Raw genomic sequence first — 23524 nt, forward strand, 5'->3', positions numbered from 1 at the left:
GAGAAGTCCAGCACATCAGTCCCTTTTGGGACACCTAAGTGCCAAGTACCCCTGATTCCTGAATGAAGTTATCTTCTTCAGCTGTAAAGTGGCCCCGGAGATAATGTCCCTGAAATCAAAGCTCTTAAAATGCCCCATGTCGTACCCACCTGGGAGGGTGCAGGATCACCTGGGAGGGCAGGGTTATTTATTGGCTGAAGTTTATTTTGTTGTGTGCAGTGAAAGCAGTGGTGCTGGTTTCGCTGATGGGATGAGATGTTCTGGTATAGACACGAGAAAATGTTAGGAGTTGCTTCATTTTTGAGCAGAATATTGGTGCTCCTCTGTCCTTATTTTTCTGGATCACTGCTGGCTAAAAATCCCTAGCTCTGGAAATGGGAATTTGCCTTAAAGAGACAGCTTCATGGGTTTGATATGTAGGCTTTACAGTCATCACAGGTCCTACGGATGTTGTATGAAGCAGCAGATAATTTCAGGAGTACACAGTGTGAAGCCCTGGTACTGGGTATCTGACAACATGTGCTGTTTCAGCTGGGAATTTGTGTAATTTTTATAAACTTCCTGTGCTGCAATGCCTCTACCACAGTTATCCAGTCAGAAGAAATACATTTGGTTTTTTGTTTTTTTTTAGAAACTGTACTTTTTAAAAAAAAAAAAAAGTAATCGTTTTCCTGTAATGTGCTAATCAGAGTAAGCCAGTGTGTCAGTGCTGCACTGGGGAAGAACAGAGCCCCGTGCACTGATGCACCGTAACAACAGCACGCGGGGGCTCTGCGGCTGATGGAGCCCTGACAAATGCAGCAGCCACTAATGAGGAGAGGAGGCTCCAGAGTAAGCCAAAAGTGGAAGTTTGTGTGCAAGGGAGGCATTCGTATCTCTTGGGCTAAACATGTTTACTACTGAATCTTTAGAATTTTTCTGGAAGATGTAATAGGAAAAATGCAAATGGCTTTAGGAGTGGTTGCTTGCTGCTCATTTGTTCTGTTCATTCCAAGCTGTGGATTACAGTTACTTGATTTAGAGAGAAAAGTAAAATTGGTTCAACTTTTTTTTATAAACTACACACTTCAGTAAGATATATGATACATGTTCCTGGTTTTAGCCGCTGAGACTATGTCTGTGTTAAATTATTTTGTTGGTTTATGGCACACATCAAGTACACAAAAATAGCTCAGGGTTAAAGATTAAAATTAGCAAATGAGTAGTTCATAATTAAAGTCTCATGATGGAGGAAGGAACATTACAGCGCAGAGATACTGATGTTGAATACAATTTCTGCTCATTAGTAATATCAAAAAATTGGTAGGATGTCTTTACAGTTTGGAGCCAGGGCTTGTCTATGCACAGAAGTTGCATTGTTTTGCCCTAAATTACGCAACCTCCCAGGATTCACATGTAATGGTACAAAGGTTTTAATGCCAGCATAGCTCATTCCTTCAAGATTGGAGGAATAAGCTATGTGCCTATACCACAACAACTGAATTCAGGCTTGTCCTGGGAGAGTTATGGATCCTAGTGGATTAATATGGCTTTAACCAAAATAGTAAAAACTATAAAACCCAAAATAGTATGAACCAGTCTTTTCTGGTACTATTGAAATTACAGAGCTCTCTACCAGTTCAGTTCCAAATCTGTATTATGGAAGTCAGGCAGGTAAAGCAACTGTATTCATTTGTTAGGACCTGGGTGAGCCCCTTCTCTCCCATGAATCCTGGCCCCCTGGGGGCCGTGCTCTGCTCCATGTGCCGCACGTTGTCCCACTGCAATAGCGACTCTGCGCCCATCGGCACAGCCGCGGTGGCACGGCTCGCCTGGCTGCAGCTTTGCTGGGTCTGCCCCGTTCTGCCACCCAGTCTGAGGCCTTATCTCTTTTTTTCTGGTTTCTCTGCTACTTTTGGTGCCCACAGGACTGTATAGCACAGCACGACTTGCCCTGTGGCCTGTATGCTGAAGGAACAATGCCCCCAGGCAGAAGTCCTGCGAGACCCTCATTATTGTTACTCCAGCCTCACTTAAGACCAGGTTTAAGCGAGGTTGATGTGGTGGCAGGCCCTGACAAGCACACTGGGCTTGCTGGCTGCACATCTGCCCAGCTTCAGAACCACCAGATTCAAGCCAAACTGCAGATGTTTGTGCAGTTAATGAGAGACTTTTACCTACTTCATATTCCTTGATTGGCTTTGGCCTTGTCTACATGGGGAGATTACACCAATTTAGTTTAAGTCTGTTTTTAAAGTGATTTGATTAACCTGATGTGACCTCACATAAGGATATTCTTATTTTGGTTCGAATTAGCTTATTTGAGTTCAACCAAAACCTGCACTTAGTCAATTTGCACAGAACCGAAATTAGATGTGTCTAAACTGAAAGGAGAACTGATGTCTCTAAATAATGACACAACTTTCTCATGAAAGCAGAACCTTCTGCAGAATCTGGAACAGAGTGTAATTACTAACAAATCTGAAGGCAACTGAAAACTATTCATAGCAAAGTTTAAAAAAAAAAACAACAGGCAAAACTTAAATATCTTAGTGAGACAAATGAAGAAGTACCAGTAATCTCAGTCCTGGAATACTGAAAGCAGTGGCACAAGGCTTGGATGGCTTGCAACAAGACTGTCCCATGGCTCTTCAGGTGCAAAAGAGGGCAAGCATTTGTGTTCTATACCTGGAGTCCCTATGCAGTCAAAAAATAAAAAAGCAACACAGGAACTATAGACTGGCAGGCTTGAATGCAATAGTACCCAGCATCTCATGACGTATTTCATAGGAAAGAATAATTAGACGTGGAAATAATGAGGAAGCAGGCTAAATTACAACAAGATTTTATCAAGGGTGGATTGTGCTAAACTAATGTAATGTCTTTTTTGTATAACAGTTTATTTAGGTGGGGTAAGGCAGGAATGTAGTTTATCTAAAGACAAGCATTTGATACCATGCCCCACAGGACATTATTGCCTAAAATAAAGATGGTTGTTCAAGACAAGAATTGAAAAGTGGGAAAGGAGCTGGCCAAGGAAAAGATGCAACTGTTGCCTGAGAATAAAGTTATCTGGATGGAGAGAGGTATTCAGAGAAAGTCATCAGCATGGAGGGAGATTAGTGGTGTTCCTCCCATGGGATGAGGCTTGGACCTGTTGAAAGGATCCACTCCGACCTGTGTACAGGGTCTTGGGTGTGTGCCCAGGAGCTGTGTGGAATGACAAAAACTTGGGAGGTATTGTCAATATGGAGGAGGATGAGATTATCATGTGAAAGGAATTTAGATGACTTTGTTGATCGGAGTGATAGACATAAAATGACATTTAATAGTGCTGAGTGCAAAAGTTTAAGCATGGAGACCAGTAACGAGAATTTCCAGTGTGAAACAGGAGCTCATCAGCTCCTGTCCACGACAGAAGGGAGAGATGTGGATGCACTGGCTGCTCAGGAGATACCTGAGAGCAAGCAGTGGCATACAGCTGTGAAGGAGACCACTGACATCCTTGGATACCAAAGGAAAATAGTCTGAGAGATTCAGGGAAATGTGATACAATTATTGTGCAAATCATCATGCAGAGCATCAATGCAAGAGCTTTCCATCGTTCATGGAGTAGTTCATTGGGATTTTGCATAGCTCTGGACACCCTGTCAAGAAAATGTGAAATTACAACAGTAGGAGGGCTAAAGATGTGGTTACACAAACAAACCATCTGCTATATGAAATGAGGTTAAACACCATCATTTGTTTAGCTCTGTCCAGTTGAACAAATGAAGAGACAGGTTACAGGGTTTTTTTACACACAATTGGTACTAGATAGCAAGAAAGCAGAAAAAAATAAGATAAAATATAGCATCTGCACAAGATCAAATTGTTTAAGTTGGTCATGAATATATTTGGATGCCAAATTAGAAGAAAGCTTCTAGCTACCTAAGGATTGAAGTTGTGTAAGAGTCTTTCAATTAGGGTAGTTTTGAGATAGATCTTGATAATCTTATGAAAGAGATTATACAATTAAATTAGAGAGTTCCCGGAGATAGGAAATTACATTTGCAGAGTTCTTTGGTCTGCAGTATAGTCATATTTTTAATGTGCGGTTGAAAGGAGAAGGGACCTGATTTGTTTACACTTTTAACCCCATGCATCAAGGCTTCTGCTGTTTTTCTGGGAGCTGAGAAAAGAATTAATTTTCCCTGTTGCTGCAGATTTGAGTCTTTTTTCTCCCATATCTCCCTTCCTCTCAAGCACTCGGCATTGCAAATGTGCAGTGCAGAGACTGCTTGTAGCATTAGACAGGCACAGTTGCCTGCAGATTTTTCTGGCATGCTCCCTGCTTTAACCTGGTCATCAGATTTTGGGCCAAAGAGGTGTTCTTCCTTCAGACTGTGTTCCCAGTAACCATATTTTACTTCATGGTGTATTTTCTGTGATTTGTTGCTAGTGTTAATCAACTTGGTGTGGCTACAAGGACAGGCAGTGCTGGCAGTGATCTTCACCTGCCCTTTGCTGTGTCACAGCATATTTTAAATCTTGCATGCTTCTGATATGTATCATAAGTTTGTTGTATGATGAGGATGTGTTCTGGGCTGTCTGGTGCTTCTCAGCAGGTTGAAGAGATGTTATTAAGTAGCCATTAACAGAGTTGTTTTCCAAGACTGGAGTGCTGGGGTTAGTGCTCCCTTTTGACTTGGTATTCCTAAAACTAGTTGGAAATCTGGGTTTAATATCAGCTCTGCCCTGGTGCTGATCAGAGCAAAATTCTGTAAGTCATGCACGATAGCCTCTAGAAGAAAGAAGCGATTGCTGATAGATTAGTAATTTTAAAAACACAGTTTAGTTAGAGGAAAGCTGAATGTATAATGACCATCTTATTACAAGAAAGAGAGAAGGAAAGAAATAAAACAAGACAGAAAGGAAGCAGGCAAGAAAGGAAGAAAATAGCACAACTTAGCCTGCAGCAGAGATCACCTGCTAAGCTGCCTGTAAAGGGAAATTGAAATATGGAAAAAGGCAGCTCAGAGGGGGATAACACTGAGATGGTAGAAGAGGAAGTGCGTTAACCAAACTCCATGGAGCTGTTGAAATGCATTGAATCATCTGACTGTGACTTGTGTTCTTAGGCAAATACAATTGTATAATTGATTAATTTGTCGACATTCCTTTAGTGCATAACGCTATGGTAACCAAGAGGCTCACTAAACATTGCCGTGGAGAGCACTGCAAAATACATCGTTCCTTAGGAGGGAGGCAGAGCGAGACCTTGGAGCTCTGACTTTGCAGGACTGATGCACACACACAGACACACACAAGTGCACACCTGAGTAGCTGGAATTGGCCTCCTGTTAATGGTGGTGGAAGGTGAGCATAGGGCAGTTTGCTGCTGATGTACTTGTTGTGGGTGTGATTGCAGAGGTGACACTGGCTGACAACTGCCTTGAATACTGGTGCTACCTGATCTCGGCAGAGCAGATGGACTGGGGACAACTATACCACCCTCCTGCTGGGTCCCTGACACCTGGGGGTCTGGAGCAGGCAGGGAGACCAAAGGGCTTAGTCTTCCCTGCGCCACTGCTCCCATGGCATGGAGGGCTGTGCCGCCCTGCGCGTCACCCTCCATCAGCTTCTGGGACCTCAGTCCTCCAGGGCTGGCCTGAAGGGGCCTGTTGTGTGAAACAGAAATGCGTTCTCAGAGTTTTACACTAAGTTCCCAGGGCTTGGCTGCTGTGTGGTACCTGCAGTTGAACCTTCACTGCTCCCTGTGCCCCCTGGGCAGGGGTTTCAGCCCCTCTGTACCCAACAGCAGTGTCACAGCTCAGCAGACACTTGCACTGGACCTCTGTCTCCCCCCACTAGTGTTCCCCCTCACCTGTAAGTGTGAGGTGCTTTGTTGAGTGTCAGCTATAGGCAGATTGATTGTTGACAAACTGCCCAAGCTTAGGCAAGACTTTTCGAGTATGTAGCAATGGCAGGAATCATATCCATAAAAATGCTAATCTCTCTTGCTTCATCTGTTCAGCCCACAAACACATGCATACACACATTCTTAAAAGAAATGAATAAGGTTTGTTGGTTTTTTTCTGGGCTCAGCCTACTTTTATCTTAGTTTAATGCACAACACAGTGCAGCACGTTGCTTCAGGCCAATACAGTTTTGACCATAAGGAACATACTAAGTAAACCGTTTTTTTAGTAATTAATGAACAATAGATGAGCTGATAAGAGCTCCCATTGCCTATAATTATTTTGCATAGTCATAGCAGCATTATAGGAAGATTTTCAAGCCAGTGCAGAGGCATTATCTGAAGGGAATGAGATGAATCCCTGGCTCTGATGAAGGCAAAGGCTGAACTTCCACCAGCTTCTGTGCAGTGAGGACCTCTCCCTGCAGGAGAGAGCTGAAGAGAAGAATAAATGCCCCTGGGAGTCAGTCCTTGGGCTTAGGGTGTTTGAAGCTCTCCTGCACAAACTGCAAATATGTGTTTATGTATAGAGGAGGATGCTGTGTGTTTGGTCCACTGTTGGCTTGTCACAGCAAAGGCAGCAATTAGAGAGGTTCTAATAGCTGGGCAGGGTTACACCCCTTGCTGAGGAAGTTTGACCATAAACCTGTTTGTCCTGTCTCTGAGTGCAATGTACACTGGCTTGATTTACAGTGACTTAAAAATATTCACACTGATCAAACTGTTTCCAATTAAATTTTATTAAGTGATGTATTAAGTGTGTGTGTTAAGTGACTCACATGAGGAAAAAAGGTGGGACTTTGGTTGGCTCCACTACTGATGTATATATTAAAGATGAGTATTAACAGTTTGACTTTTCTTTCAAATAGAATAATCGTAATGGCTTCCTTTTGGGGCAGGCTTTTAATGGAAAGGGTACAGCAGGAAGTATTAATAAAACAAACTCTTTGTGCTAATCTCAACACCTACATTTTTCTATTTAATTTTGCTTATGCAGAGGGCTGAGCCTTGTCATTAGTGGAGACAATGTGTCAACATAAGAAAAGTGAGTTACTGTTAGAGTAGGAAAGTATATATGATTCTGCAATAGTCCTGATATGTTGTCTGGAAAGGAAAAAGATCCATTGTCTAAAATGGGAGAAGAATAAATGCAACAGACTAAAATTGCCACTAAACCAGTTGGAAACTAAAAATAAGGCTGCATCAGAACTCCGTCTTATCCAGGGCACCTGTTTTGAATCTGGAGCTGAATTCCTTATATTGGATATATTCATAGTTAAAAAGGCAACCAGTAGAGCCATCAAGATCTGGAGTGTTAGAATGATTAGTTTGTTGGTAGTAGCCTGTTGTGACTAGAGTAGAATCTCTGTTTTCACTTGAGAGATGATGATAAGACTAACACCAGGAAGAACAACTTCTGTGTTTTGATTTTTTTTTTGGAAGGAAAACATATGAATATTAATAAATGACCCAGCTGGGATATCATCTTTCTTAAAATTGTCCTTAGAGATAGTGTATTATATTAACAAACATGAATTTGGTTGTACAGTAAGTAAAATTTTTATAAATATAAATCATCAACTTATTTCAAAAGTTGCAGTGCCAATGAAACTATTCTGGGATTTTCTAGTATAGTCTGGTTTAAATTGTTTGAATGAGAAGATATACTGGTGAATAAATCAGATAATGAACTGCTTTACATAGAAGACATAATGCCTATTTATGATGTATAGAAGTCCTAAGAGAGATGAATTGCCAGCTTAATCTTCTTTGGAATGTGTTTGAAATCTATTTTTATGTGGCATTTCTGACTGTGCCAGAGATTACTGTTCAGACACTTACACAGACTTCATTTCTATCTGAATTACAGCTCTACAAGGTCTGTTGCAGGCAAAAGTTCATTTACTTCAGTTGTTTTTATTTAGTTCCTTGACCTTGAGGTAAAATTTTTAGTGATTAAAGGTGTTGCCAAAAGTTTTCTTCTGACCTAGTTGCTCAGAACTTAGGAAGCCCAGTTATCCCCCTGGATGCACCTTACCAGAAGGGGCAGTAATACAAATCAGTTCTTTTGTCATTTGCATCTTTGGCACAATGTGGCAGAGCTTTGCAGTTGACCCTAGAGGGACTAAGATTTCTCCCTTGCTCTGTGCAGAAATTAAGAGTATATCGAGATAAATACTTCTTTTTCCTGCTTTTTTTTTTCCTAAGTCCTCGTGGTAAGTTTCCTATGGAAAAGAGGACTGATGGATGAATTAAATGTTTACTAAATAGTAGATTTCTCTCTCTAATGGTACATTGGCATTGATCATTTACCCATGAAACAGCTTTTATTTGAGAAAAAAAAACATGGAATTTATTTTTGTGTCTTTCCTGACGTGAACGTCGTGCTTTATGAGGGAGTCACAATCAGCTTTACTAGCAGCTGATTTTTCTCCCAGCCTTGCAACACTTGCAGCAGCTTCAATCAAAGGGCTCTGATGGGGAAACATTGCTGGAAGGTTGGCAGGCAGTGCTGGAGCCTGGCGGAGCAGGATTGCTGCTCTGCATAGTGGAAGCATCTGGGAGATATTAAAAACTTTTGACAGGGGTAGGAAGATAATTCTCGAGATAATTCTGTGTCAAGCTCTGCTCTAACTTCTATCTCCTGCCAGGCTTCCCAAGCCCTGGGTCATAAGGTTAGAGAAAATTATGGGCTGATTGTGTCATCCTTCACCTGTAGACGCAGAGCCTCCCCATTGCAGTCAGTCACCACCAGGCCCGGAGAGTCTGTCGTCACCCTCCTATTAAGGATGACTGTTTCTAAAACATTAACATTCATGTCAGGTCTAGATAGGGATCAGCAGAGGCTTAAATCATTGTCAGGAACAGATGTGAGATACCTAATCAGTTATTTCCTAAGGAAAATGAGTTTGATTGCATGAATAGTTGTAAATATTTAATTCAGCAATTCAGCTACTACAGCAATGGTAAACAAGCTTTTGAGGCTGAAGAGAAGCATTTTGTGGTACTGTACTTGATTTCTTATTCATTTCAACTTTAGTGTAGAAAGAAGCTTAGGTACTTTGGATTACATTTTGTGACTGCACTGATCATAACCAGGGTCTCACTTTGAAGACAGCCAAACACAATCATTGAAAGATTTCAGTTGGAAGAAACCTTAAAAATACCCCCTGCCATGGGCAGGGACACCTTTCACTAAAGGAAGCCCCTTCCACTCAGGGTCCCATACAGTTTGGCCTTGAACACTTCCAGGAATGGGGCATCCACAGCTTCTCTGGTCAAGTTGAGCCACTGCCTTGCCAACCTCACAGTGAAGAATTCCCTCCTAACATCTAATTTACATCTCTCCTCTTTTGGTTTAAAAATATTCCCCCTTGTCCTGTAACTATCTGCCTATGTGAAAAGTCACTCTTCCTCTTTTTTATAAGCTCTCTTTAGTCCTTGAATGCTGCAATGAGGTCTCCCCAGAGCCTTCTCTTCTCCAGGCTGAACAACCTCATCTCCCTTAGCCTGTCTCCATAGCAGAGGTGCTCCATCCCTCTCATCATTTTTGTGGCCCTCCTCTGGAGTTGCTCCACATCCTTCTTGTGCTGAGGACCCCAGAGCTGGATGCAGTACTCCAGCTGGGTCTCATGAGCGCAGAGTAGAGGGGGAGAATCACAATCCTTAATATCCCTAACCCTAATAAACACGGCCAGCTCAATCCCGGTTTTCGATGTGCAGCACTTGTCCGCAGGATGAGCACAAAGCTGGAGGTTCTATCCCTGGGAGATGTTCATGGCACAGGAATAAATTTTGGTTTTGATAGGAAGACGCCTGAGCACCAAAGTCTCCAACCTCTGCTTCAGTTTTGCACTGCCCAGCTGGTGCCAGGCTCTGGTGGTGAGCACAGTCCTCGGGTGGGAGGTGAGCCAGGATTAGGTGCTCTCTGCCCCTTTGGTCAGTCACCGCTTGGCATCTTGGCTGGCTCTGTGAAGCATTTGCTCTACATAAGCAAAAATTACGCATACAGCTTTAATTTTTTGTTTGTTTTACCCTCCTCACTTGTTAAAAACAAACCCGAATTAAATTGGAAGAAACTTTGGCATTAAATCAGGGTGGGTGTAATACCAATTTCAGTGAAGTAGGTAAATGTGTCATTATTGATCTTTTGAAAAAGGACTAATGAGAGGACAGAAAGGAAGGAGGAAGTTAGCTTTTCTCTCTGCCTAATTGAATGTTTTCCCTGTTTGAGTTTCAGTTAAACTGCTGTGTAGTTTGCTTGTGATTTTTAGCAGATGTGCACAAAAGCAGTGTATGGAGGAAGGAGGTTGGGAGTACAGATGATGTTTGCTTCTCAAACATGATGTGGAATTCTGAGGGAACTGGCGCTGCCAGCTAAAGGTCATGAGCGTTTTTAACTTCTGCTGCTGGCTTCATACTGCTGTGTAGATATTTGACAGGGATCTTGCTGGCCTTGGTGGTGTTACGTAGTCAGATTATCACAGAAACAAGCTCCACGTGTTTTTTTGCATGTACGTTACAGTGTGATTCTTTCCATCAACTGGTCTTAATGTGTATTTTCTCAGCCAGCCTGATTTTGTTCTGTTAAATACAGTTGTGGACATTGTTAGTATATGGATACACAGTTGAAGGTGTCAGGAAAGCCCTAGGTAATAAATTCATGTTTGCTGTAATTCAGAAAACACAAATTAATCCTGCTGTTTTCACCCAAGAATTACACAGATGGTTAAAAACAGAGGCATGTGCCAATGAATCTGTCTAAATGAAGGGCAAACTCTTCAATGCCCTTTTCACTATGTCCCAGGTGAAATATGTTCTCACACTGCAGCCTATTCAGCTGGCCTGATCTCTTACTTGAAAATCAAGGACTGTCATCCTTGTCAGTCACCTCCACACAGCCAGGATTGCTCAGCAGGATGGCAGCATCCATTGCTACTGCCATTAACTTACTTAGTAGTGGAGGGTTATCCTTTGGGAGAGATGGACCCATGTATTTCATTTTGTGATTGTATTGGAGTCTTGATTTTTACTGATACTAGGAGGATTCTTAGTCCTGGGCTATTGCAGGTGTGAAATAAAGCCTATTTTAAAATGTTCTGCATGCTTGCACAATTGTAGTAACCCACAGACAGCATTTAGATCTCCAGAAAAACACGTATGTCCTTAATTGCAGGGATGCCCATCCTGGTGGAACAGGACCAGTTCTCTGTCCTGCATCCTCCTTCAGCTGTTGGTGAGAAATCCCTCCATCTGTGACAGTGGGTGACAGGGGACCCTGCACTCTGCAGCACTGTCAGAGCAGCTAAAGAGATCAGAGCCCCTTTGAGGGCATGACAGCAGAAATGTTGCTGTTTGATCCATTCCCTTTCCCCTGACCTCTGTGTTTACTCAAATCTTTTTTACATAGACGTTATCTCGGAGGGACACATCTTCTCCAGTCTTCAACAGTTAAAAAAAGGACAACTAAAACCAACCTTCAGAAGAATCCCCAAAGCGAATTGGACATTCAAGCATGCTGAGTCATATTTTGTTATTATGGCTGATTATCCAGCCAGCCATGCAAATAAACTGCAGGGGGAAAAAGGGATGTGTGTGAATAGCTTATCTACGACAGAATGAGGCCTTGGGTCTTTGTGCATAATATGTGTAACAATAATGACCTAGTAGAAAAGTGTTCCAGTGACTGACATATTTGCAGGCTAAAAAAGATAACAAAGTAATGAGAGAGAGATCTGTGTATGTTTATCTTGTCTTTTCTTCTTTCTGAAGGGAAGTTTTACTTTCTCATTATGTTTCTAGTGCATATTAATGGTACCATACAGAATGATGAAAATGATTGCAGTTAATTGTTTAAATATTCCTTTATTCCTGAAGCATTCAAAACAAATAACTGTCTTGTGAGGAGTTAGTTGAGAAGTGATGTGGGCAAGATAGTGCAAAAGAGAATACTGGATGTAAAGTTAAAAGCGCCTCAGAGAAGAGAAAGAAAAGTGTGTGTGGGTGGGTGTTTTAAAAAAGGACAAAACCCAGTTATATTATTAACAATACCAGTTATATTATTAGCAATATACCAGTTATATTATTAGCAATACCAGCATAAGTGGCAGCAATTTTTCTTGAAAAAGACTTGTAAATTTCAATAGTTCAAATCCATCCTTTGTGTAACAGTGATGGAACTACCTTTGGATCAACATCTTCTCTGTTGCATAAGTCTTCTAGTGTTACTTAATGCAAATACTACAAATGAGTATGACTTTGTTCAAAATGCATTTGCTGACCTATATTTATCATCTGTCTTCTTCATAGCAAACAAGAGGAGACATCTGTGGAGAAGGTCTGGTAGCCACAGAAAATATTTTGCATGGTAGTGTCTAAGTGGTGCCATTATGAGCTTTCTCAGCTCAAAGAGCAGTTCTTTAGGGCAGCTGAAATACAAATGTATATTTGGTGTTTGGGCCCCTTTGCGACCATATTATATATTTGTAATGCAGGAAGTAAAACACTGGATGGAAAAGTGCCACTTCAGGACACCTGAGAGTGATTTTGGAAATTGTGAGTAATGAGGGAAGTTTCTCACAACAATGCTCAAGTCTAGCCCTTAATCATACACTTGAAACAAGTGGGCTTAGACCTTACGAAAGGTGTTTACTTATTCAGCTTTAAGGCACAGGCCTTGATCGGATTAGCAGAGTTTGAATAGGAACAGCAGCAAATAGAATCAAATGAGTGTGAACGATGCTGCTGTGCTCTCTATTAGAAAAATATCTGCCAGCTGCCATTGCAGAGTATAATCCTGCAAGGTGCTGATGCCTCCAGTTCCCATTGCCCGAGGGAGCTGAACCAGGGCACTTCAGGCGTGCAGCTCCCATTACCCACCTTGGCTGAACAATGTTTTTTCTCTGAAATCCTTCTTTTCCCTGTTATATAAAGGCTGGTTCTTTTCTGCCTCCTCCTTCTTGAAAGGCTCTTGATGCTTACAGGGACTGAGTGCATTGCTGGTTATTCTCAGCTGCAAGATTACAGAGGATGGCAGCGGTAAGGTCAGTGGGGCATGAACATGGCTCAGCTGGAGAGCAGATGTGAGCAGATCTTTTAAGGAAAGCAGCTGAAATTCTGGGAGCCAAATGAGGATAAGACAAATTGTGAAATCTAAGGCTTTATTTGAATTCCTTTTGATTTAGGTGCACATTATACCTGGAATGCTCCAGAATTAAATACACCAGGAGCGTAAAGAAGTTCCTTATGCTTGAACTTGAACACAGGAAGCCAAAGATGTAAAATGAGGTCAGTTAGCTCAGCTGCAGTGAATCCTTTGATATTCATTTAATGGATAAGTAGATAAAACTCTAAGTAAGCTTGCATGGGAGACTTTGAATTTTAACTACTAAAGCTCTTTATAATTTTCTCACAGGTCTTTTACATAGACTGGACATTAGGAAGCTTTTCGTTATAGAGAGCATGGTCAAACGTTGGAACAGGCTTCCTGGAGAGAGCACTCGGACAGGTGGTCAATTCCCCAAGCCTGTCAACATTTAGGAGGCATTTGGACAGTGCTTGTAATACCATACTTTAACTTTTGGTCAGCCCTGAAGTGGTCAGGCATGGACTAGATGATCATTCCAAGTCCCTTTTAACTGAAATATTCTGTTCTGTTCTATTCTATTCAGCAGTTAAACAGTACAGACAGCTAGTGCTCTTCCACTTCTGCTGCAATACGACTGCAGGTCTCCTCAGCCTGTTTTCTCATCTCTTCTGCCTCTGAACCAGAGATGAGAGACTCTGGGAGACCCATTTTGTTAGTCTTTGGATTTGGGATTTTTATCTGAAATCAAAAAGTTGCAATCTGGATCAGGAGCTGGATTCTTCTCTGGCATAGAGAGACTTTCAATCCGATTCAGACCTATCTGTAATTCTTTTGCCATAGTATTTCCCTTTATTGAATAGCTTCCTTATGTATTAAGTTCCATAAATTCCAGGCTGGTGATATACATGGGAAACAGATTGCAACAGAGAGCAGATTTAATTACTCAGGTCTAGGATTACTGAAGCAGAACATTTTTTTCTTCATGTTGTTTGAACAGGGAGAAGAATCTTCCCTTTTTTTATTTATAGGAAGAAGTTTGAGATCAAATGACTCTGAGCTGCCTTTTCATTGGTCAGTCAGCCATCACTAGAGGAAAAAATAATGAACTGGGTTTTTTTTCCCCCTCCTTCATTCGAAAATCAGGTCTTACCAGTGCTGCTTATTTAACAGAGTTCTAAGACTATAGTCTTAGATGCTTCAGGAAGCTTATTTTAGGAGGGAAGACTTGACTCAATGCCAATAGACAGAGCTAATCATCAGGACATCTGGATTCACTTCTTAACTCTGCTGCGTGACCTTGGGTCAATGATTTAGGTCAAGCTTTTCCAAAATGTTTAGTATTTGTAGGTGCTTATGCTGGGTTTCAGTATTACTGAAAATTAGGTTGTAACTGCATTTACTCTTTCAAACTCAGCTTCCCAAAACTGGGACACTTGTAAAAAAGAGACAGAAGTAAAATGTGTGCCCCTGTTTCCTCACTTGTACAGCAAGGATGGATAACTGTGTTTGTAGAGTGTGCTGAGACTTCCTGATGTAAAAGCATCAGAGAGGAGAAAGGATGGCAGCAAGCTGCTTGCAAAGCATCAGAAAAGTAGCCATTGTTCAGTAGAAATCAAAGGATGCTGAACAAGGACCAGACTTTCAAGACCTCCCACATCACCAGCTGAAGGACTCTTCAGACTGTGTGGAGGATCAAGCAGATCTAAGGAAGTGCATAAATGACAGAGCGAAGGTTGGCAGCTGTCTACAGACTGTCTGTGCAGCTTCCAGCCATCCAGCTGCCTTCCCACCTGCTGCCCAATGGGAGCAGAGGAGCAGCTGAATTGCCCTTTCTTGGAAGAGGGATCCAGAGACATAGCACTGATCATGGTCAGGGCAGCATAGATGTAGCAAGCTGTGTGCTTCCAGCAGGCTCTGGTTTGTGTCACATACAGTCTGTGCATGCTGGAGAGGGGCAGACCTGCTGTGCAGGGCTGGAGCAGCTATGCTAAACACCTGGTCAGGTAGTGGAAGAGTCCTGAGAGTATCAGGCTCCTTTCATGAAATGGGCTATGGAGCTGCTACACTCTTCTTACTTTCATGGGTGATAAGTACATCACTTCCACGGGTGCATCCTGACTCCAAGATCGACTGTGGTTGCTATCGGGCTTTGGAGTGAGCCATAGCATATTTATAGGGTGATAGCCAGGGAGTAATGATTGTAGACAGAAGATGTTCAAGTTTGAAAGAAAATCCTCCAGTCCATAAATAGCTCCCACCATCTGCTGGTCCTGCAACCCGGGAGGAGATGGAATGTGAAGTCAAGTTATATACAGTGTTTTTCCTCTTCTGTAGCAGAGCACTTTGGAAGTGTGGTCCTGGAACCACCTAGGACCCACTCACTCCTGACCCCTGCTTTTACTGTGCAAGGCAAGCAGCCTTCAGGCCTTAATGTTTATATTTGCAGTATGAGTTCAACCTCCAGCACAAGCAAACACAAAGCACAAGTGCTCATCTCATCTGTGCTGTCCTTGAGCATCTGAAATGCATTTTATATACAAAACAGAGAAAGGCAAAGAAACAAAGCAAAAATGTATTGTTTTAGGAGAAAGAGAGAACAGCTGAAGACATGAATGCTACTATTGCCTCTTTCAATGAACTGGTAGTTGCTGGGGTGTTCTCTTAGTGAGAAGAGTAGATGAGAAGGTATTTATTTTAATTAGCTGGTTTTCTTCGCTATCTAATGATTACATTTATTCTGTGCACAGGGAGAGCATAAGGCACAAAAGCAGGCAGTTTAATGACACACAGACTTTCTGTAGTTCTCTGCTTAGGATGAGTAAATAGAAGAGAAGAGAAATTACAAGAGGGATTTCAGGGTAACACATCCAAAAAGGCAGCTTTGACGTGTTTGTCCTAGTATCTACATAGTTGCCAAAACAAAATCCAACCCCAAAAAAGGACAGGATGACCTCACTTAATGCCATCAATGCAATTGATGCAAACTGTGTCCTCTTGGTGGGAGTAACGCACAGCACCTCCCAGGGAGACGCTCCAGCTGGTGATCCCTGGAAACAGAGCAGGAGGTGTCGGGGTGCCCAGCACCCTCTTTGCAGGCAGGAGATAACTCTGCTGACATAGCAGAGTGTTGGCTTCTTTTAAAAATGTTCCTATCTGGTTTGCTCTGGTAGTGTTAAAACTATTCCGAATGAAACCCTGAAATGAGCTGGAATTTCAACACCAGGTTTATGATCAGATGCTGTTCAAATTGCTTAAGCTGCAGAACCAATAGCTTTGGGAGGGATTTTTTAGCTTGTTAAGCCTCTATTTTCATTGCCAAAATCTGCTGGGTTAACCTTCCCACACCCCCTGCTCCTTTGTGATTTGCCAGAGAAGTGAATATGATAGGAAGTGGCCTGAGGCAGGAGTGAGGGAGCTCTGCTCACCTCCCTCCCCATGCACCCAGCAGGAATGGTTACTTAACTCTCAGCATCAGGAGGTGAGCACCGCAGGAGTCATCCTGAATGTCACCACTGCTTTCCTGGGCAGAAATTGCTCTCAGTATTTTTTTGCAAATTGCTCTGAAGTAAAAGGTGTTTATATTTATGTGTCTATGCACTCACCCACACACACATGCATTTGCACACAGAAGCAGAGCTTTGAGAGCTGGAAATTTTGGAGAACATTCTGTTCAAAAGACTTTTGACCATTTGCTTTCAATATTCTTGTCTTCTCTTTATCTCTGTGTACCTTTCCTGGAAGTAGTGCCATGAAAATACACATCTCAACTGCTGCTGAAGGATTAACTGTGGACAACTGTCTTTGCTCCCATCCTACATGAGGGAAAGTGGTGTTATTATTTGAGGATTATTTGGCTCTGTCTGAGTCAGGTGTGTTAAAAGAATTGTTTATAGGTTGGATATCATAATTTCATACTAGAACACACATTTACCTTTCCTGTAGTAACTGGATGACCACAAATGTATGCAGGTATTCATCCAAGACTGCAAGGGAAGTATTATTTGCATATGTGTTTTTATCCTACCCTCCTTGTGCCAGGAGAAGTATAGTTTTCTACTGCTTAGGGTGGTGAATCAGCAGTTCTGCATTTTGCCATGCTTTGAGAATTTTAAGGGGCTATTAGACAAATTGGTAGAATTAATTAGACGCATGCTCTTCTTGTTACAGAAACCCCAGAGACATTATGAATAATATTGTACAGTGTTGTCTCTTTACTCTGCAAGGTTCAGTAATTTGCTAGAACAGAACAAACTTGGCCAGCTATTTTCTCCAGGATCTGACAAAAATCCTAGAGAACAAAGTGTTACACTCATCTTTTCTTTTCAAGTGTCTGTTAGTTCTTAATGTTTTTCTGCCATTCTTTTGTCAGAAACACCATATACTGGTTAAAAAAAAAAAAAAACCACACCAAAACCAACAAAAACCCAACACATCACCATTGTTCCTCCCTGTATCTTTCGTTTCACTTCTGTGCTGAATCGCAGTGTTCCAATACAGTCTTTTTTTATGGCGTAATTGTTTTGTATAATCCATTTTCTTTGGGCACCTCTTAGCTTGTGTCTGAAGCTGTTACTGTTATAATGAATGTAGTCATAAATCTGTCACAGGTAACAAGCTAAATTTAGAGCTCAATAAGCCAGGGGAGAGTAGGCTGTAGATAAGTGAGTGTCTGGAGATGCAGTAGTTACAATAGTGGCACAAAAAGTCCAATTCTGACAGGTTTACAAAGGGGGAACACAGAACATTTGGTTCCCTCACCGATTGACCACCATCACCCATGTTCCAGTACACAGAGATGCTGTGTGAAAATATAAGTACAGTCATGGCATGTCTGTGTGTGCTGTGACACCCCAGAAGACTGACAGGATGTGTTAGCTGCCATGGATGGGTGTGCTGTGCTGGACCACTTCCCTCAGCCATCCCATGGTGTGGGTGTAGGGTGGTGTTTCTGTAAAGTTTGGAGCTGCACAACACTACCACTGAACTGAGGGAGATCCCAGTTCCTCAGAAGAGGGTCTGAAACTGGGATTGGGAGCTATCAGGCAGGACAGGACCCAGTGCTCCTGAGGCCAGTGTGGCATGGGAGCCAACACCAATCGCATCCCCACCAGCACGATCCCTACGGCAGCGCATCCCTAAACAGAGCTTGACAGTCGTGCGTGCCTCAGACCTGGGCAAGCCGAGTTCCCACAGTGAAAGGGCTGAGTGATTGTCAAAACTGAGATCATTGTAACAGTTTTTTCTCTTTTGAGAAGAGGAAAGTGGAAGAACGTGGAGAAGAAAAAGCAGTGGAAAGATGAAGGGAGGTGATATAAGAAACAACAAGATGGAGAGAAACCATATTCAAGGATATCCAGTTCTCTGAATTGCAGTCCAATAGATGTTAAGTAAGGGAGATAAGTGGAAGAAGGGCAAGAAAGAGTGAAGAACAACAGAAGGCAAGGCATGGCAAAGGAAAGTAGAGGGTGAAATGCAAGCAGAAAAAATTAGGCAAGCAGATCAAATAACGCAGATACGCAACTGCCACACCTGTTTTAGTCTTTGCTTGTCTGTGTGGTGCTTTCACACCGAGCTGTGACAGAGCTGTGGTGAGGCCGTGCCCTGTGGGATTCTCTGGTGGAGGGGAATGTCACAGCTGTGCCGAGCAGCTACTACTGCTATTGCCCACTCCTGTGGCACCAGGACAGACGTTTGTTGGGAGTGTGGGTAAGTTTGTCGTTGACACTGCTCAGCGTAAGAGAAATGCCTTTGCAGAGGAAGGCTGTGAGAGCCGCTGCCTTGGCATTCCTCCGTGCTCTGTGTGACAGGACAATGCCCAGCAGTGGGTGGCACAGGACCAGGGCCAGGGATTCGGTGCTCCTGGGCATCAGCAGAGGTGCTGATCCTTTCTGTGCTAAACAGCCGTAAAGATTCAGCTGCACTGTTTGGTTTTTCAAATGCCATTTGCATAAGCATCTTGTTGTTGAATCAGCAGCAGTTTACTGAAGAGGTTAAATTCTGTCTTTTAAAAACAAAATCAGCTGTTTAGCTGCCAACAGCAGTCATGCCCTCCTGTTGCCTCAGGGAGAATGAAACATTGGCATACTGACATATAAATCATATTGCTGGAGAATGCATTAACTCTCTTATTTATGACTGCATTGTGCCACACAGTGCTGCATCTTGTAATTGAGAGCTCTCTGATGAATTCATTGCATGTAAAATCTTTGGAAATTATTATCACAGCACATTTCCATAATTAAAATATTTCCTACATTATAGATTTGAAAAGTCCCTAACTGCTGTATGTTACTGAAATGCAAAATTCTATGAAAATTTAAATACAAGCAAAACAAAGTTTTTATGCATAGTGAGTGTTTTTCATTTCAGTGAGTTGTTATAGTTGGAAAAAGCAATCCAATCATCTGGATTCAGGGACCCTTTTTAGTTGACCCATGAAAGCTTTATTAATTGCTGATCATGAAGAGATGGGCAGCATCACATGTAGAATGATCTTTGCCTTGCCATTAGTGACAAAGCCAAATAATTAAAATTAAATCTATAATGAAACATTCATAGGAACTGTTAGTTTCAGGACATAATTCTTACTAATGTTATGTTCCATTAAGAGTTATCCTAAGGTAATGTTAATATTTTGATGATTTGCAGCAAGTCAATAAATAAACATTTTCTTTAGTCAAAAGTTTGCAGTTTTAGATAACTCCTGAAGTCAGACAGTTCTGCAAAACAAAGAATTTTTTTTTAAATTCCTCCTTCCTTTCTCTCTTCAGTAAAAAATGGGCCAGAATATTGCAGATAGCATGGAGTAATGCTTTAACTATTAGCTGTGTGTTTGTGAAGTCCATTTGTCTTGTTAAGGCTGTCATTTGGCTACATTACCCTTTCTGTAACCCTGGAAACAACTTCAAATACTGTGTTATTTGAAAAGTCTAAAACATGACATGCCCTTAAAATGCTATGAAGGTTTTTTGAGACTCCCTGTACAAAGAAAGAAAAAAAAATCTTTTCCTTTTACAGAGGGCATTAAACATGATGGGTGTGCATTGCTTTGTGAGAAAGCTGGTCCTCACCTGTTGTAGATGGGGTGAGAAATGATGCCAGCAACATGGACTAGTTTCCTCTTTACCTGCCCACAGAGTTCAGGAATCCCTCTGTCTAAGGGAGGGAGAGGATTTTCAGGAGGCAATAAATAAATTTTGATCCCTCTGGTTAATACAGTTAAGGTCAAAGAGATTCTATCTGGAGCTATTTAAAACACTCTTAACCTGCAGACATACTGCTGTCAGTAGTGCTAAGTGCCTTATCTGGCTGAGGAGTGTGTACAACCCTTATGAAACTATTCTTAAGTATTCTGGTTACTATATTTAGCTCTGTCTCATAACAAGACAAAAAGCACTTAGCTAAATGTAGTCCTGAAGTGCTTAAACCGATTAAGAATATTCTGTCCTTAGGTGTCTCCTACTAAGACTTTTTCTAGCTCACCATCCTGCTGCATCATGCAAAAAGCTTTTCTTTGTGTTTGGGCCTGTGAATTCTTTTGTTGGCCATTTGTTCTGTTAGCACCTCGAAGTCTGGTGTTGTCCGAGGGCATCGCTCGCATCCATTAGGAAGCCTCGTCCCCCCACCCCGGCAGCTCACACCAGCCTTCCTGCAGCGGGGTGTGATTGCTACTGCTGGAGATGGGAGAATCTGGGCTTCATTTCCCAGTTTAGACTCAGTGAGCACTAACTGGAGTGTTGACTCTCTCAGTGACCAAACAACTTCCCTCAACTTGCTGCTATTCAAGCTGGCTGTCAGGCCAACCATGTGAATGAGGCAGAAAACCCACCAGGCTTCCCAGGAGTTTTCAGTTGTTAGACAGCCTGTGGGCAAAGTTTCTACATAAAGCTTTGCCCTCCAAGGTCGGGAAGAATCCTTTTCTTTGGCTGAATTTTTGCATGCTTAAGTCTGGATACAAAGAACTGTCCCTGAAAAATTGTGGTAGGTCTGTTTGTGTATCCACAAGCATTTTTTTTCATAATTTTTAACCCATTGCTTTTAAAAGAGTTTTCTTTATACCTGCGTATCTCTGAATTTGTCACAGGTCACCAAAATTTCTGTAGGGGTCGTTCTTCTAGAGGAGAAACAGCTGTATGATTGTGATAGAACAGCCCTGACGGACGAGCAGCAGTGACTGTGATAAGCACCTCAGCTCTGCAGTAGCTAAATAGGGTAACAAATAAGATCACACGCTCCTTTTGAACTGGAAGAAAAGCGTGTAACTTGACTCGTGTATGACCGCTGAGAGAACAGAAGCGGAGCAGATCACTAAGTTTAAACTTGCTACGCAGGTGTTGTTATCAGTTGCAGCTTCACTGAGGGTGTCAGGAGTTGCGTGATATTTTCCCTGGAAGTTCATGTTCCAAACTGAAAATAATCCCTTCATCCCAACTCCATTTTTTACTGGTTCACTTACCACCGAAGCACATCAGATATTTTATATGTTACCCTTATACTTCTGCTGTGTCAGAAGGTTCAAGCCTCTTGCAGTAACTTCCATATTACAGTTTATAGTGACTGTATCACTTTATCTGAGCCAATTTTTTTTTGAGCACATGGACTGACATAATTTCATTTATCAGCCGTGAGCAGGAATTTGGCCTGTTTTCTCAAGTTACTCACCTAAACCTCCCCTGTAAGTCCTGTCACCATATCACTGTTCAGGATCTGTGTTGCTCATGGTATTTAGCTTCAGCCACACAATGCCCCCACCCTGTCCTGGCTGCCCTCTCCAGCGTGCTCGCCTGACGTGTGTCCCTTGTAGCAGTTTTCCAGCCAGCTTCTTGCGTGCCCTTTCCTTTGAGGTGTTTTCACTAGCTGGAGAAACAAACAAGCTCTTGCTAGTCCTTTAGGTGATCCAAATGAGGGATATGTTTCTTTGTTCACCACAGTTACAAGTATGCAACCCCTGGTAGTGGCAGCGAGCTTTTTGCGGTGTCCTGAGCTGATGTTGGAACTAATGGTAACAGGAGAAACAACCATGAACCTGGGCTCAGAGTGGGGAGGCCCTTCAGGGTCATTAGCAGCTTGTTAAGCTTGGAAGCCCAGCACTTGGCTGTTGTGGGAGGTATTACTGCCAGCCATGGACAGTCTGGTTGTGTTCGTGTCCTTCCTGAGAGTGAAGCTCATCTGAAGCCAAACAAGTTTTGACAGTGATGGTTTCCGAGGGGGCAGTCCTGTGGTGTGGGTATGGCCAGGAGTTCAGGGTGTGCGTTGGTAAGCATTTAAATCCCAAATGAAAAGGAGATTTTGTGTGTCCCATCAGTGGCAAATCTTAATGGGAGGCCTTAGGTCAATCCACTGGTGGGTGGTTGGGGCTTGCACTGACTTTCGCTGGTCATGTTTGTCTCAAAGGAGGTTTTGGTTGCACGATTTGATAGAGAAGGTACAGATCATACTTTCTGGTTTTCTCAGCACACATACCAGGTAAACTGTCATACTTTGGAAGAAGTCCAATCAATCCTTAGTGGCTCCAAGCTAGTAAGGCTATTCCACCACCCTGCTGAGCCACATGGCTTTTTGGACATGAGAGGTCACATTGGCTTTCCCAGGCTGCTCCTGTGGCAGCTGTAGTGCCCACAGAGCCAGGAGCCTGAGAACTTGGTCCAGTTCCCATTGCTGGAGGCTTTGCTGAGCTTTCATCAGTCATATTGAGCATGTTTCTAGTTTGTGGTGGTAGACTTTTCTCAGACTGAAGTGATTGCTGCTCTCTAGGCTGTCTTGCCTGCAACCATGTTTTAACTGGACTTGCTTTTCATTCCAGGATTAATTTTTCTCCGTCTCTATTTACATGGTGATAAGAAGTGCTAATCCCACTCTGTCAGTCTGGACTGATGAATCTGAGGAATAGAACAGGTAACTTCTAATTTGGCTTGTAGCTTTTGGTGACTCAAGCAGTAAGAACCACTCCCTTCCCATGGAGTGCGTTCATATTTTGGAACAAAAGAATTCATACAGTTTCTTCTGCCCAGGTCGTCTGCAGGGAGGGAGATCCTTGCCCTGGAGCAGGCAAGGAAGGATAAAAATGTGTAGCTTTTACTGTGAGCAGCATCTTTGACGTCCTGTCAGTTGTGGGTGGTTTTATTTTGTGCTACTTTTACAGCCACCAAGTTCTTTGAGCTTGGAGTAGTCTCAAAACAGAAAAAATCTTTTGGATGTACCTGTTGAAAGATGCCCCTTGGGTGCTGTGCAATGTGGGAGGGTTTTGTAGCGAGAGTGCTCGCTAGAGATGGAGGTAGATTGGTGCTGATGCTGGTTAGGGGTGCGGTTTCCTTTTTGGAGATGTCTGAGGGAGGTAAAATCCAGCAGAGCTGACCCGGGCGACGCAGCGTGGAGTGACGGCAGCTGTCTCACCTGCACCCACCTGGCTTCCCATCCCTTGGATTTAGCCCATCTGATTCACAGAAAGCAAGGCACCAATGAAGAAGTAACCCTTGTGTTGAATTTTCCATCATTTGATG

General features: G+C 42.5%; 1 protein-coding gene across 8 annotated transcripts in view; it reads left to right on the top strand.

The window, feature by feature from the left end:
- PASD1 (PAS domain containing 1) overlaps positions 1–23524 on the top strand; it is a 99429-nt gene that overhangs the window by 49727 nt on the left and 26178 nt on the right. For 4 of the 8 annotated variants that reach the window (XM_017817196.1, XM_017817174.1, XM_017817204.1 and 1 more), the window contains exon 2: positions 22828–22919. The exons of the other annotated variants lie outside the window; for them this stretch is intronic. The gene's annotated coding sequence lies outside the window, so the exon portion shown is untranslated. The remainder of the gene's footprint in view (positions 1–22827; positions 22920–23524) is intronic. 8 annotated transcript variants of the gene reach the window in all.

This window comes from Lepidothrix coronata, unplaced genomic scaffold (genome assembly GCF_001604755.1).
Source record: "Lepidothrix coronata isolate B3197 unplaced genomic scaffold, Lepidothrix_coronata-1.0 Scaffold2, whole genome shotgun sequence".
Taxonomy (NCBI): Eukaryota; Metazoa; Chordata; class Aves; order Passeriformes; family Pipridae; genus Lepidothrix; species Lepidothrix coronata.